Source organism: Stegodyphus dumicola, chromosome 2, assembly GCF_044657685.1.
Source record: "Stegodyphus dumicola isolate Sdum_Otavi_A_Nest chromosome 2, ASM4465768v1".
In the NCBI taxonomy this organism is placed as follows: domain Eukaryota; kingdom Metazoa; phylum Arthropoda; class Arachnida; order Araneae; family Eresidae; genus Stegodyphus; species Stegodyphus dumicola.
This window is the reverse complement of record NC_140769.1, coordinates 267276996-267292352: the sequence shown is the minus strand read 5'-3', so window position 1 is coordinate 267292352 and position 15357 is coordinate 267276996.

The following is a 15357-nucleotide window of genomic DNA, read 5'->3' as shown; positions in this document are numbered from 1 at the left end:
AAGCTCCGCCTTTCCAGAGGCTATAAAAAGACTCGCCAAAGGAATATCGGGGCTTTTTGTTAAATGTTACGATGCAGTAAACTTCATACAAAAAGTTATTAGTAATTCTTTTTTATTTACTCCGCATATCTGATTTTTGTAACTGCTATTTCGCCTGAATAATAATAAATGGATCCTGTTTTTTAAACTTATCGTCTGATAATTTAAGCTACGACTACATTTATGATTCTTCAAAAAAAATAATAATAATTTCTTAAAATATGTTCTTACTTGGCTGTTGAGTACACTATTTAATCCTGCTTGTTTGTGTGCTGTTAAAAGAAAACACAGCATAAATGATTGAAATTCTTCACATATATATATATAATACATTTTTATTGATTTTTTTGATAAAGTTGTTCTGTAGAGTAAAATTCTGCGCGGAATTTTATGTTTTTTGAGTTGTTTTCATGTTATTTTTTGCTTATTTCACTGTTTGTAAGATACTGAAAAGTTTTGCATATTTTTTTTTTTTTCTTAAACGCAAAGTTGGTTAATTTTTTATTAGGTTAATAATTATTTGCATTAAGGGATATAGCTTATTTCATTGTAATTTTTGTCTCTTGAAAATATAAGATAAAATATCATTAATTATACTTTGCTTTCCAGAAATTTTTTGTTTTTTGTATTCTTTTGTGTTATTTATTGCACATTTCACTGTTTTTAAGATTTTGAAATGTTCTGAATGATTTTTTTTAGGAAACAAAGTTCTTAATCTCCTTTATACCATTTGAGTTCTTAAGATTTTGCAAAGAGAAGTTGGTTAATTTATTTATTAGGATAATTAATATTTGTATTAAGGGATATTGCTTATTTCATGGTAATTTTGTTTTACGTAATTACGTAATAATATTACTACTGCCTTCTAATGACCCTTTTTCTAGTTTTCTTCATTTCTTCTATTAACTATTAATTTTTTTTTTTTAATTTTGTCCTCCTCACTTAAAAACTAACTTCTAAATCTCTCTTTAAAGAACTACCAGCAGGATTATTCTTCTTCTGGCCTTCCCTCCGTGCTCTATTCGGTTAGTGATTGGGAGCTATAGATGTGCAATCTTTAATGAAGCTCCAACACATTTACCTGTACATGTATGTATCTAAATGAAAGTGGCTCGTTTTGATGTTATACTAGCGAAACACCAAAAAAAAAAACCTTGATTTAAATGATGATGATTTAAATAATATAGCTGGTATTTTAAGGATTAGGATTTACACTAACTGCTCATGATATTTTATTTAAGTTATCGTGATTATATGTTATAGTGATGAAGAATATGATTAATTGAGCATGATGGTAATAAATGTTTAGGTGATAGTACTTTGTATTTAGGTTATTTTTTTTTATTTGACGACTTCAATGATGATGGTGTAGATGATATATAGTTTCGTTTGATTAGTATGGGAATGATGATGTGATTTGTGTGATGGTGGTTTATTTTATTCTGACGATGGTGATAGTGATACGATGGTTTAAAATGATGATATGTTTTGTGTGGTGAGGAATATTTAGATGATTTTGATGATGATATAGATTTGACTAATGAGGATTTTATAGCTAATATGATAGTGATTTATAGAATAGTTTAGAGGGTTTCGGCAGTGAAGACGATGGTTAAATGACTATGAAGAAGAAGATGATTTGGGTTACATTGCTTTCTATTTAGGTGAACTGGAGGATTATAATTTAACTATCTCGACGATGAGGTTAGTGACGATGATATATCCGACGGTTTAAACTGATGATATGTTTTGGATGATGGGGATAATTTAAATGATTTAGATGATGATTTTGATTTATCTGGTGCTAATTTTATAATCTATATTCTGGTGATTTAGATAAAAATTTAGATGATCATTTACATGGTTTAGATGATGAAGATACTGATCAAATGAGAATGATGTTCTTGATGATGAAGATTTAGATTATACTGATTTTTTAGTTGATTTGAACGATGATGATTTATCTTAATTTGGCGATGTTTTCAATGATGATGAAATGATATATATATGATGGTTTGAAATGATGATGTCTTTTGGGTAGTTATGATTATTTAGCTGACTTAGATGCTGATTTAAATTTAGCGGATGAATTTGATTGGATTTTGGAGGTTTATATTTAGACGATGATTTCAATGGGTTAGATACTGATTTAGATAATGATTATTTAAACAATACTAGGGTCATCTGAAAAATCAATTTCCCGCACACCATAAAAAAACAAAGCACTATAACTTTTAAGGACCTACTGCAAAAGATACAGCTATATTTCAGCTGCTTCTCAGTATAACAAGCATCGGAACTGTACCAATTGTTATATCGTCGGTTAAGTATATGCAGTCCAGTCTCATAGAAGTCTGCCGCATGGGAAGGAAGGCAGCCTGTCATAGTTGCCTGCAACATTTCTCTTGTGGTAAAGTGATGCTCGGACAGGAAAGTCTTCAGATGCAAGAACAAGTGGAAATAATGAAAGCAACATGGAAGCTATAGGATGGAGGCTCAGACATCTATGGAATTCGCCGTATGCGTTAGATGTTGTCGGGGTACAACACAATACCAGCACTGATCACGTAGTGAAAACATAAAAATTGAGAAATACCGTAGTCGGGACTCGAACCAGGATCTCTCGAATACGCTCCGAGTATGCTATCGTTACATCACGAAGGCATGCAGAAAGTCAAAATCACGAAAACGCCCTTGCAGCTGGCCCGTTCATTCGCGTGGATTGGAACTAGTACCCAGCGACTTTAACGCTCTATCGCTAGTGGGACCCCTACATGCTGAGCGTATAGAAATAGCTTCTAAAATTGTATATAACAGTGCAAACAAAATTTCAGAGCAGTTTAAATCCGTATGTACTGATGCTACAGTTATTTCCAAATAATTTTCATATTTAATGCAATTTTATAATAGAAATGAATTTGCCTTAATATATATCTTTACAATTCTATTGCTTTTATTTCTGTGATTGCAAATTTTTATAATTAATGTACTGGTGCGCAATATGGTAATCAAACCCAATATGGTAATCTGAGTAAAGCGTTCATCAACATCTGTAGATTCATACCCAACAACACATAGCTGTAAACAGCAACAAAGAGAATTCTGGAAAAAGGCATCCACATGCAAACGCAATATACACTCATTGCCATAAAAATTTGCACACCAAGAAGTAACTGTGAGATCGTAACGAGATTTGACATGAAGATACATGTCGGGTAGATATGCAAATGCTTAGAAATGCAGCGTGATTGCCAATTGCGTAATGCCACTTGATGGCGTTGAACTTGGTTCTTCTTGGAGTATAAAACAGGTAAGCAGAGATTGTTTGAGTGTCTTCGCAATGATAGAGAAAACTTCCAGAGTGGACCTGAAGAAGAAAAACTTATTTATACTTTAACCTTTAGGCCCATCCTAATTTACGCCTCATCTGCTTGCGCTGTGGTTACGGATAAGAGCATCTGTAAACTGAAAATTTTACAATCTAAATTTCTCCGTCTGGTAATTAATGCACACTATTACGTGCGTAACGACCAGCTGCATAAAGACCTCAAATTGGACGTAAAAATATCTCAATCGAAGAAATGAAGGTTTTTTACGAAAGCCCTTGAGTGCGATACTCTGAGCTATTTCGCTACCTTCCATTATGAACTGTTAGACGAAAATCGAACACTAAGACACTTTGCAGCTCATATGATTGATACAAATTTTCCTACCTAATTTGCGAATATTGAAATGCTATCGTGACCTGTATATAGTGTAAATAAATTTATCTTATCCATCTTAAGTTTCATATTGTATTACTGTTTGCAAAAAAATGCTGTATAATATCCTCACAACAAATCAGCAGACATTATGAACTCACGAGACACAGGACAGCAAATCAAGACTCCTCCAGACCAATGAGTTGAAATTTCCCCACCCACGTGGCAATGGTCACACTCCTTACCTCACCCTCAGCGCTCCTTCAAACATGACAGCAGTTAGTCAAGAAATGCCACACCCAGGCTTCGAACGGCACTACTTCAGAGAGACGGATCACGTTACGCAGGTTCGCATGATAATTCTGACATATCAGCGGAACTAGGAACTGTTTGAGTGTACTTAATATTTTACTCAAAAAACGCTGAGGTAAACATGCCGTTACGCTGCCATCAAAGCCAATATCAGCAGCTGTCACAGTTCGAGAGGTGGAGAATCATCGGGATGATGGAAGCTGGGTGGTTAGCTCGGCGAGCAGCTCGTCAGGTTGGCCGTTCTGATTTTTCTTTGAGGAGGTGTTCGACCCAGTGGACATGAGACATGCGACGGAGGACGTGGGCACCATCCTTCCACCATAGATTAATTGGTGCAGCACCACGTCCACCTTTATCTGAAACAACCCCTGAAGCCACACAAGGGCCTAACACCTGGAGCCCAAACCCAACGCCTAATTCACCCCGGTGTCGGTCCTACTGACCAAAACTGCCCCCGGGAGCTCACTCCATCCTACCGCCCGGGCACAGTATTTATTAAATCATAGAAATAATATAAAGATGGCCTTACAAGGGCTACTCATATGATTACATGTATTTTCTGGTTTTACATACAGATTTTGCTTTCTGGCACATTATATTGCTTTCTAGTACATTATAATTCTGTTTGTTACATTGTTATTCGATTATTACATATGATTGTCTGTAATTACTGATACATATAGTACAGTCATTGGATTTCTGTTTATTAGTTCGGTTCATTGGTAGTAGTTCATGTGTTCTAAGCTTTGAGACATTCATAGTGTCGTCTATCCTCGGGTTCCTGCTAAACTTATTCGCTGCAGTTTATATTCACATCCCTTATTTGCTGCAGTTTTATATTCAAATCCTGTTGTGAACGTTTGCTTTTGCACCTGTAATAGTGCTTGCTATCAATAGAAACTTATTTACATATTTACACCATTACATAACTCTCTTTCCACATTGAGGCAACACTTGTAATGTTGCTTGCTAGACTGATGAGGCTTAATTACATATTTGCACTATTTATGCTGAAATCAATTTGCGACGCACACGATTAATACTTTTGCATCAATCATATTTACATATTTACATACGCGGAGCATATTACATATTACAAGCGATGCTTATGAAATCTATTTACATATTTACATTCTTGAGTATTCTCTTAAATACTAGATGTATAATCTTTACTGATACCATTGGGTCTTATGACTGCATAAGATTTCTTATATTAAGGATGGCCTATGTGCACTATATGCACATTTTCGAGTATACAGTGCACATTTTCGGGTACATATGTGATAATGCTGTGTGCCAGTAAATTGGAGTACACTTGAAAACACACTTGATTAACACGCTTGCTTAATAAACACATTTGCACTGAGCATATTTACATGTATATAGCGTTGTACTTTGAGGGGGATGCACTGTACATTGCTTGCTTGCACCACTCTACATTTCTGTTTGCATTGCTTGTTGAAGGTATGACTCATGCACATTTATATGGTATTACTCGCGAGCTTATTATATTTATTTACATATTTACTTTCTTAATACTCTCATTGATTCTGGGTCTATAATTTTTACTGCTGACATTAAATCTTATAGTTGCATAGGGTATTTTATTTTGAGGATAACATACGTTTTATATGACGGAGCTCAATTTGGCACAAATCCAGATTAAGTTCCGCTAATTTGTCCATTATCTGCACAATCTTTTTAATTAGGTGTCGTTGCTTAATCAGATATTTACAGAACGGTTGTCTGTTATTATCTGGTAGTCTAATGTGGAGACCCTCAGTCAGCGGGCATGTCTCCAAGTAATGCTCTGGCGAGCCCGGTCATCCACATGCGCACTGATATGTATTGCAGAAACCACGTTTGTAGAAATAGTCAGGAAAGGGTCCGTGCCCTGAGATAAACCTTGCGAGCTGCGTGTTTGCTATATTTCTGTCTGTGTCCAGATAACCACAGAAAAAATGGGTCCTCCTCCCTGTGTTGCTCTCGTCCCATTCACATTGCCACTTCCCCATGGGTTTAAATCTCAGCGTACGCTTGAAGTAAGAACGCGGCCATGGTATAACTGTCTCTGCTATTGCTGTTTCTGTGGTGGCCTCCTTTGCAAGCTGATCTGCCATTTCATTTCCTTCATGGCCCGCGTGTGCTTTTATCCATTCTAATGTGATCTTAAAATTTGGATTATTTCTAAGGGCCTTCTGTATCTCTTGAATAATTTCAGAGGGATGGTCGGGGTTCCAAATCACATGTAATGTTGACAAGCTGTCAGTTTTTACTGTGGCCTGCCTGCATCTTATGGAATGTACATAGTGGATTGCTTGCAATATGGCCAAGGCTTCACTTCGGAAAACGCTGTTGTTTTGTCTGAGCCGGCCCTTCCATTTTTCTATGATGAACCCTGCCTCATGGCGGCGTAGGCACAGCCCACTTTCTCCTCCAACTTTGACCCGTCCGTGTAACCTGTCAGGCCAAGTGGCTGGTTATTATCCTTAGGCGTCACCGAGACGTATACCCCTCTTCCTTTAGCCGCTGGGTGTACATCCAACGGGTTGCAGCTTTCCTCATACTCCTCAGGGGAGTAAATTTCTTCATCAAATGTGACCATTTTTTTGAGTTGTAAGACTTCCTGTCGTTCCGCCTCCTCCTCAGCACGGATGTGCAGGGGCAGTAAGCCTGCCAGCACATTAATTTCGTCGCTTGAAGTGGTGCGATAGGCCCGGGTAATACCCAATGCAAAGGATCGTTGAATGGCATTAAGGTGTGTTCAACCTTTCTCCCTTGCATTGGGTAGGTCCATACTGCAGCAGCATACGTTACTATTCTTTCTACCACTGTGGAATACAGCACCTTTTGTATGTGGGGGTTCAGTCTCCATTTATATCCATAAAACATCTTCATTTGTCGAGCTATTGCAGTTGTCCTTAGTTTAAGGCTTTGCACGTGGGGGATCCAATTCATTTTTTCGTCAAAAATGACGCCAAGGTATCTGAGTTCTGACACTATCTTTATCCGCTCTCCATTAATTTTTATTGTGGGCCTGCGTGACGTCATTTACAGGGCGACGACCTGGTCAGACCAGTCGTCGAGACGACCGTCACATCATACAACATGCACGAGTAGAGCCAACTGCCTCATTGGCCGCTATCCAGACACAGGCAGCTGCTTCAATACGGAATCCTGTGTCTTCCCGAACCATCGCAAAGCACCTGGTTTGAGGGACATCCAGTATAGTAGCACCCATTACGTGTGCTGCCAACTACACCCACCTGACGACGCCTCCGTTTGGAGTCATTTCGCGCACAACAGGATTGGACTTTAACGGAATGGAACCAGGTCACCTTCAGCGACGAATCTAGATTCAATTTGACCAGTGATGACAATCGCTTTCGTGTGTGGAGCACTCGTGGTGAACGCCTCAATCCTGGCTCCGCTTTACAGCGACAGACTGTTCCCACAGGTGTGACGGTAAGGGGTGCCATTGCTTACGATACACGATCACGCCTAATATTGATCCATGGCACAATGGCAGGCCAGCGGTACGTCCATGACATCATTCAGCCACATGTGTTGCCACTCATGGCAGGGCAACCAAAAGCCTGTTTTCGGCCACACACAGCACGGATCTCACAAGACTGCCTTCGGCACATTACCACACTTATCTGGCGTGCTCGATCCCCAGATTTATCACCAAGCGGGCTCATCAGGGATCATTTGGGATGGCGAGTTGGACAGCCTACGAGATTAGCCGAAGCAGAGGCGCATTTACAGCAACTGTGTAACGATATGTCTCAGGACACCGTACGGAACTTGTATGCCACAATGCTCGCTCGTATTGCATCGTGCATTCGCGCTACAGGTGGTTTAACAGAGTACTAAAACTTCCGTTCATGTGTACTTTTTTCTGCAATAAATTATCCTTTTTTCTTTGATTTTCTAATCACTTACTTATATCAAAGTAGTAAATATATATGTAAAATTTCGTTTAATTCTGACAACTCTTTCTTGGTACACAAATTTTTATGGCAATGGTTGTATTTTAATATTAACAAAACGAATCCTGTACATTCGATTAAAAAATATTGCCCGTTTTTTGCATATCAGTTTTCGCGTATACTTTATACGGTATAAAACTTTAGATACTCTCCTTTATTTCGTATCAAGAAATGTTCTATTTCTCATTTTTTGAATGGAACTGCATTGTCTCTTAGAGATGAAGCGATGGTTTTCTAATGTTTTCTGTCACAGCTGGAAAATTTTTCTGCATGTTTATTACTTCTATGCGTTGCAGCAAAGTAATTCCGAACGTAGATTGGAAATTTCAGTGCCAACAATTCTGCATTTAATGTATGGTGTGCGAATATATAGAAAAATTCTAAAATTATTTTATAGTAATAATTTTCAGAGCAGTATGGCAATCCAGACTTGTTTCTTTAACTAAAAGAACTAAAAGGCAAAAGTTAGCAATTTGAACATTTTATTGTGAAAAGTGTTTTCCTGGAATATAGCTCCAGTTTTTATTTTTTCCATTCACGAGGATCTAACGGGTTAAAAATGAGCACCTAACCCAGGGATGTTTCATACAATTTCTTTAAGTATAGTACAGCGCGATAATATCGTGTGTGATCAATATGAAAAGTAATACAACGGATATAAGTGCTTCGACAAAAATGCTGTTTCGAGTCTAATGTCCCATCAGGGACAAACGTCCGTTTCTGCTCATTAATAACCAAATGCGAAAGGAATACTAAAAAATAAAAACTATTGTAGAGACGTAAAATGATAAAAAGAGGAAAAGATGATACTAAAATAAGTGTAATCTCAGAGGAAGTGAGTAGGCTATGGTCGGGGGAGGACAATCTTAAGACTTTCATATTTGAAACGGTAAAATTCCTTTATTAACCCATTAATCGCCAAAACTACAAGGAATGTTTCTTTTCTCATGAAAATAATAACAAATATCAAATTAAGCATTTATAATATAAATTTACATTGAAAATAAAAAAAAATGCTCTCACCTGTGGAAAACGCGAGTGTTGCGTTCGCGCAACGTCAGCGGAATAAGACTACGGATGTTTAGTGAGTAGGATTGTACTCGTGTGATGTTTCTTTTGAGTGGAGCGCAGGATTACTTTTTTGCTGTATAACGTTTTATAAATCTACCAAATCACTTTACTTTTAATTAATTTAATATTAAAATATACATTGTATTTCTTTTACAAATACAGAATATTTCAATTGAAAGATTCAAGCATGACAAGCTTGATTACAATCATGATGTAAAGCTACATTACATACTTCGCATCTATAAACAGTCTGGCTATGGTACTCTTTACAACAAAGTCTTTTGTTATCAAAGGACTTTACGATAAAGTGTCTACCATCTCCATACAATGGTTTTTGAATGCTGAATATACTAGGTCTTGCCACTCCTTTCTTGTTCGTCACCAGATTCTGCAATTTCTGGGGGAACAACAACAATATCAGTTTCATTCTGGTCATTATTAACATTATCATCATCTATTTCTTCATCAAAAAATCTTTGAAGGGTAAGGCTTCTTCTAATGTAAGATACCTCGTTATAGGCATTTTTAAACAACCAGAACATGAACCAGAACATCGAAAGGAATGATTGAAAAAGAAGATCGACTACCCGTTTCCTGCTGACGTCAGCGCAACACTTATTTTCCTTTCCTTTCCAACTCAAATTTAAACATCTGAGTGATGTAATGTTCTGATAAACGGTGACCTTGACTAAAAATAGATCACTCATAAAGACGGTGATTATTTCTTTAAATATTTTCAGCAAAAATACACGGTCGAAAATTTTGCTTAAAGTATGAGATTAATTATTATAAACAAAATGATTGTTGAAGGCAAATATTTTTTACAGATATAATCTTCATAATATTCCCTACACAAAATCATCTGCTGGTATAAAATATTTTAGGTAGTTATATTTATATACGCATTTATTTTGACCGTTGCGTGAACGCAACACCAGCGGTTAATGGGTTAACAAAAATAAATTATTGTATGTTACATATCCAGTCTGTAAAAACAGGATTTGTAAACATTGCAAGAATACGATTAATCATTTAAAGTGTCAATTGTTTCAAACAAATAGTAAACGTTTTCCCACAAAGCTAAGCATAAAATTAATTTCGGTAATATAAGAAAACATGTTTGAATGAAAGTGATTCTGAAGGGCATTTGTCAGTTATATTCGAGTATTTCGTAAATTGTATATCTGATATTCGAACTAAAATTGGTTTGGTAATCGGGAATAAATATGTCACTGCGCAGTTAGGGAGGAGCCTTGCAAAAAGTTAGCATCTTTCAGAGATGATATTTTGTCACCATACAGAATCTGAAGTGTAACACAGGATGGCGTCTAAATGAGGTTATCTCTAAATTTTTGAGTTAAATTTTTCCCTGTGATGGTGAAATTGGCTGTTATGTCGAGGGTCATACTGCAAGGAACTCCTTTGATACTGCCCGTTGATGATACGCGTTCTCTGCTTGGCAAAAGAAATCGAATTTACCCATTATCGAAGTAGAACAGTCTTCACATTTGTTAATTTTCTTGAAATTATCACAACGAAATTGTTGCTCACACGCCTGAAGGTCATTGGATTGAGGTAAATTATAGTAATGCAACAGAGAACCGATATTATCCTTAAGAGCGAAAGCGTATGCTTCAATACCGATACGTTTCAAATTTTCGATGAGCAAGTCAACACGTGCACAGTGCGAAGTATCACATTTTGAAACATCCAGAGATAATAATTTATCCAAATAATTATGGTCGAACATCTTATTATTCGGGAATAGCCAAAATGTCAGAAGTGTCACACGAAAAAAATTAGTAGAAGATTACACATCCAGGGACATAGTATCTGTATACGAAGAGCACGAGGTATCGGCTTACGAACTAGATCTGGTGCCATTTTAGCTCGTAAAATTCGAAGAATGTCCCAGCGGGAAAATTCAATATCTATGCCCGAAATAATATTCATAGTAATCCAAAAATATCGCAGCAATTAAACACAGCAAAGCGATCACTCACAAAAATGCAAGGATCGCAACAGGCATAAATACCCAGGGGACGGTGGGGAGCTATATAGCGAAATGCTGCATTAATCTTCGAACGCGCACGTGAAAAAATCTTGAAACCAAGCGTATGCTCTGACCGTCTTAAAGGGCCACATAAAAAGCGGTCCTCAACTAAACATAATTCAGCTTTTGAAGGCATAAATCAATTTTTATCCAAAAATATTAAAATCTTCAACACGGTGCAAATCAAACATGTGCTTTACATTTTTATTAGCTTTTGTGGTGGATGTAAAACTGTAGAAATAATTTAAGGACAGAACCTAGCACACAAATTAATACAAAAATAGAATTTATTCGTAAGCCACCGCTCTGCCTTAAAAAGACAAAGCCGTTTCATTTAAAACAAAGTGTTTATTTATTGTTATTTGTTGTAGTTCGCAATTTTAATAATGTATGTACCTCAAGAATGTACGAAAAAACCCCTGAGTAAGAAATTGGTAATAATTTTTCTCATAATAATAATAATTTCAAATTTGAAATAAACTTTTAAAAATCCATAGCAATATCGTATCGAAACCTGTTTCCATGTCACATGTATTGCATGAAGAAATGTGAAATTTGAAGAACTAATTTTCCTAAATATTTATTACTCGAATCCGTATAAGTTGCATGCATTTGTTTTAGTAAAGTGTTATGACAGATTTTTTTAAAAGCTGTCGGAGACAAATGATAATATTCCTAGACAGTAATGAACGAGAATTGCGACCTCACAGAGCAAGGGCAGACAAGGCAGTACCAGTACGGTCCCTGCCGAGTCTTACTCTGTGCCGAGAGCCCTCAGGCCTCCTGCGAAGTCTGATATTATACCCCCGTGGTTGAGACTGCAGTAGTAGGAAACGGCCGGTTCAGGGACAGGAGGAGGTGCGAGGTGCAAATTCAGAAGCGGTGCAAATTCAGAGGCGGTGCAAGCGGAGGCGCAGCAGATAAGTAGGAATGTTTCGGGATTCTTGATTTAGTGGATAAGATGACGTCACACTTTGAAAGAGATTACCTTTCATTGATTTTCCGGAGGTTCTTTGTTAATCCATGTTTAGACTTTATATTTTCCTTTGTATTTCAGCTATTTTACTAAGTATATGATGGTTATTTTCTAGGTACCTTTAACGACGATTATTTTTGAATTTAATGATTAATTAAGAAGGCCTTAATTTTAGATGTAATTTTTTTTTAAGACTTCCGTATATACTCAGAATTTTACCTTATTTCCTAAATCTTCTGTTCATAATACCAGATTTACTTTCTGTAATCTTAATTACATTACTCATTTTTAGTATTAAATTTATTCTACCCAGAATACCTTTTAATCAATACTTTTAACTTATCTGTTATATTTTACAAGTGTAATTACTAAAACATGCGTTTTTTTTTTGTGTTATTTTATTCAATGTTAGATGAAATTTGTAACTTTTTTTGCTCTTTTTAAAGTTAGCGATCTTCAACATACTCTATATTTTAACTTATTTCATGCATTTTGATCATATAGATGACCTTTACTTTATTTTAGATGTTACATTTTTAGCTTGTTTTATACATTTTAACCTTCATAATATTCAATGTACTCTAATTTTTAACCAATTTATATTTTCACACTACATACATGAATGTTATTGGATTGTTTTCATACATTTTAGCCTTCATAAATTCCAATATAGTCTTAATTTTAACACATTTCCTATATTTTCAGATCATTTACCTGACTTTTATTTAATTTTAGATGTAACGCAATTTATATAGTTAGTTTTTAACTTTTTTTTTTTTAGTTTCCAACATACTCTGAATGGTAAGTAATTTATCATATTTATAGACTATGACTTTCATTTAATTTTTAACTACTTTCTTACGTTTTAACCTTCGTAATTTCAAACATATCCTTAATTTTAGCTTAATTCCTCTATTTTCTTACCATATATATGAACTTTATTTAATTTTACGTGATATTTTTAACTTGTTTCATACATTTTAAACCTTCGTAATTTTTAAAGTACTAAATTTTGAACTTGTTTATTGCATCTTCCTACTATATAAATGAACTTTAATTAATTTTAGATGTATTTTTTATACATTTCTGACACTTGTTTCTTTCTAGTTTCCAAAATACTCTAAATTTACTAAATTACTAAAGTACTAAATTTTGAACTTGTTTATTGCATCTTCCTACTATATAAATGAACTTTAATTAATTTTAGATGTATTTTTTATACATTTCTGACACTTGTTTCTTTCTAGTTTCCAAAATACTCTAAATTTTAACTCTTTTTTATAATTTTCGATTGTAATCACGCTTTTGATTTTACTATTTCAGCTAAATTTACACGTTTCAATGTCTTAAATATAGAGACAGTTTTCATCTATAATTTTAGAACCCTTTTCACTGATTCATGTACACATACAGAAATCTTTCATATTGTTTCGGACACTTAATACGTTTTTAATTCGGTATTTTTTGCTAATTCACTGCATTCATAGCATCATTTTTACAATTTAAATGCCCCGACTATGCAAATTTTAAATTTATCACTTTTTTTCTGCACCAAGTACGAGTATTTCTGCCTTCATGGACAACGTTCAAGTGAAATTACCGATTATTTACGTTACATGCACAAAAGAAATTCCTAAGATAAACATTTTCAGTATCAAATGAGAGATGAATGACCATAGATTTTACCCATTGGTTATCATTTCAGCTCTTGAAATTATGTTTAATCGATATACTTTTATTTCTAGTGCATAATGTTAACACAATTCTTCGAACCTAGTTCAATTCCAACTCAATTTCCCTAGACAATTGCTTACATAGTCAATTTTTCTAATTTCTTATACTAGGATTTTCTTTCATGAGTGTCAGTTTTCATTAATTTATTTACCAATTTATTCTCTTATGAATGAAATCTTGTGAAACACTACCATACCTTTACACAACATATATCATTACCAATATACTTATATTTACAGAACGAACCGAAGAAAGAAACAGTAAGAGACATTTTACCAAAATCTCCGCTGTATTTTCGAATATGTTAACTTTCATCCATCTCGAATACAGAAATTTATTCATAAATACTCATTACCTCAATTAAATATTCCTTACTAATTCCCATTTAATGAGGAAAAACCCCTTTAGAATATAAAATTACATCCAAATAAGTGTTCCATCTTCCTATAATTGTACATATAAATTTACATTACAGGAACTTCCTATGTATGTAATTTAATTAATGCTGCTATATATTACCTTTTTCTAAGGCGAAAACTCCAAAGATCATTCAACTTTCCAACTCCAAAGAGTATTCAAATCATTCATCTTCGCCTGCAGTATTTCCCGCAGTACCGAATATCTATCTTAGAACTATTTTCTTAAGAACTAAATACGAAAGAAACATTGTCCACTGTAGAATATTTACTGTTTTATGCAAATTGAAGATAGAACCTTTACCAAATTTAAGTTCTTTTACCCAGAATTTCAACAAATTTTAGAAAATGTGCTATAGAAAGCAACTTATTTACCTAAACATGAGTCTTAACAGATTTTGATCGACTTCAGATTTACTATCAGTGGGAAAAACTTAAAGTTAACTTCATCTAGCCTTGTCAGTATATACAAAAGAGTCGTGAATCATTTTGCTGTACAATTAACATTTTAATACTCATTAACTAATTTTAATTAACTTTCAATTAAGATTTTCAAAAGAAAAGTATATTTATTTGACATATTACCAATTATTCCCAAGCATTATTAAGATAAATGCAATGAAATATCCACGTACACACTATGAAAATCCCATTCATTAGGAACAGTAAAACTTTATTACAGTAAAATTTCTCTTGTGCTAAGCATAACTGGTGTCCGTTCTTTCTTGTGTTTTGTGTTGTTTGTACCGGCCAGGAAAGTGTTTTCGGCCATGTTTTGACATTTCATTTTTCGTCGTCGTCGTGTCTCTCATATATGTGCATAATTACTTATGACTCAAGTGTTGCTACTATATGATGAAATTTAAAAACACGGTCTTTAAAATGCTACTTATTCCCATCAAAAAATATTTTTTTTTCTCTTGCCCTTCAAATAAGAAATGTGTGCCGTTCATTGTAAAATCTTTTTTCGAAGACAATGGAGAAAATATTTCAGTATAGGCAGCTGTCAATATTCAAACATTACATTGTGAAAGCCATTAAAATGATTTCGGCCATTAGCCGA